The sequence below is a fragment of the Phodopus roborovskii genome, unplaced genomic scaffold (assembly GCF_943737965.1).
Source record: "Phodopus roborovskii unplaced genomic scaffold, PHOROB, whole genome shotgun sequence".
Taxonomy (NCBI): Eukaryota; Metazoa; Chordata; class Mammalia; order Rodentia; family Cricetidae; genus Phodopus; species Phodopus roborovskii.
The window spans coordinates 2,154,922-2,157,373 of NW_026125700.1; positions in this window are offsets into that span (position 1 = coordinate 2,154,922).

Below are 2,452 nucleotides of genomic sequence, written 5' to 3' on the forward strand. Positions count from 1 at the left end.
TTGCTGTGGTAACAATAACTGCCATTTCAGCAATGCTGTTGCCAAGGACAGAAAGGACAAGATGTAGTTGAGACCTGCTTTGCTGCTGGTCATGCATGTGCATGAGCAAACAGAAAGCATTTAAGCTTTGCTCTAGCAGGGATGCTGCTGCAGCTTCATAAAAACAAACAAACAAACAAACAAACAAACACAAAACCTACCCTGCTCGCCTGCTCTGCTCCTTGTCGAACCAGAAGACTTGCATGTTTTTGGGAACAGCATGTCACAGGTGAAGATAAGAGAAATCACTACCTGAGGCCATGCAGATAACCACTGACAGTAACTGTCCTTGAAGGCTAGCTCTGCCAGAGCCCATGCTCGCCCTATGAGGTGGCTGGTATAACACAAGGAAGTCACTGCCCTTAAGCAGTTCTCCCATTTCTGGGAACTACTTCAGCAGTCCTGGAAAGGATGGAGAAGAGAGGATGGGACAGGGGTGGAGGGGCAGACAAGGGCTTTGACAGTCATGGAATGATAAGGACTTCTTCCAGTTCTTGACCCTGAGGTTGGGGACTTCTGCCCTTTGCTTTCCCTCCCTCCCCCCAAAACAGAGGTCACAAAAAATGTCCTCACTTATTTTGACTCTGCCTTGTCAGGGAGTCCCAGAAAATATCCGCTTTCCCTTTACAAAAAGGTCTGTCTACTTCATTATTCATTTTATTGTTTGATAATTTCAGACACACACATACCATGTTCTGATCAAATCCATCCCCATTATCCCGCCTCCAATTCCTCTACTATCCCACTGTACCAGGCTATCTCTTTTAGGTCATTAACTAGCTCCCAAATCATGACATGGAGAATTGTTATTAGTTATGAATGCTCGGCTTTGCTCAGGCACTTATCTGGCTAGCTCTTTTAACTTAAATTAACCCCTTCTCTTTATACACCTTTTGCCTTGAGACTTTTTACCTTTACTTTCCTTCTGTATGTATCATTTTCACTATTTCTTGTATCTGCCTGTCTGGCAGCTGCATGGTTTCTGGCCCTGGGCATCTCCTTTGTTGTCTTCCTTCTCGAAGTCCTAGATTTCTCCCTCTATTTATTCTTTCTGCCTGCCAGCCCTACCTATCCCTCCACCGCCCAGCTATGTATTGTTTTTGCAAACAGAAGGCAAATATATTAAAAGTAAAGTTGAAGCTGGACATGATGGCTGTTACCTATAATCCTAGTAGTCAGGAGGCTGAGGCAAGATGATTGCAAATTTAAGGCTAGACTAGACTAGGCTTTTGATCTTTTGATACAAAACTCTGTGTCAAAATTAATAATAAACTGTCACTTGGAAGAATTTCTTTCTAGGCTCACAGGGCCCCAAAGGTTCTAGAAAGCCTTTCCTGGCATTGGTGGTGCACGCCTTTAATCCCAGCACTCGAGAGGCAGATGCAGACAGATCTCTGTGAGTTCAAGGCCAGCCTGGTCTACAGAGCAAATTCCAGGCCAGCCTCCAAAGCAATACAGAGAAACCCTGTCTCAAAAAACAAAACAACAAAAATAAACAAAAAAGAAAGTCTTTCCTTGGAGCTGTCTTAGAATTGGTGTGACTTGAAGCTTCCAATGAAACAGACTGTGGGGGGGGGAGCAAAGGGGAGAGAGTTCTCGAATCTTCCAGCACATGTGCTGCTTTTGGTGTGGCAAGTAGCTCGATGGTGAAACTGACTACTGTTTAATGAGCCACACTGCAGGGTGACCAGATCTCTGTTCTGGATGCTGTGTCAAAGGGATTTCTTCTCAGAGTCACCACACTCCTCCTAAGGTCTTCTTCCCACTTCAATGGCAGCCCTCGGGCCCTCCAAATCTTTGGGCCTTCAAAAGTATTCCTCCCAGATCAAGGTCCCTGAAGAGCTTAGAGTTTGCAAAGCCCAGATTACACAACTGAATGGGTCTGTGGGATCCCAAGGGAAGATCTGCTGGTACCTTTTAGGATGGACTAGTGGGCAAATTCATACCAGTTTCTAGAAAGTGACCCCCACCCCCAGCTAGTCACAATCATCTCCCCTGGGGTGCGGCGGCAAAGCTTGTGGGGAGGGGGAGAGGTAGGGAGGGAAAGCTGAAAGAGGGATGAGAGAGAGAGAGAGAGAGAGAGAGAGAGAGAGAGAGCTCACTGGCTTTTCCTGACACAGGAGGGCTTCGAGGAGGAGCAGAAGTAGGAACAAACATCCACCACAAAGCAAAAGCAGGGCTGTACCCAGCGCCTGATGTGAAGGAGCTAATGGGAAACAGCTTGTTGGAGGCTGGGGAAGAGAATTCAGGAACTGCTGAGGTAGGGCTGCTGAAGAGGGGGCTGGGAGAAGCTGGCTGATTGAGACCAGCTGTTGCTCCTCGAACTCAGAGATCTTTGGACTCTGCCCCGGGGGCAGGCTCACGCCCTACTCCAACCCACAAGAAACCAGCACAGGTTGCCTGGGCTCCTCTG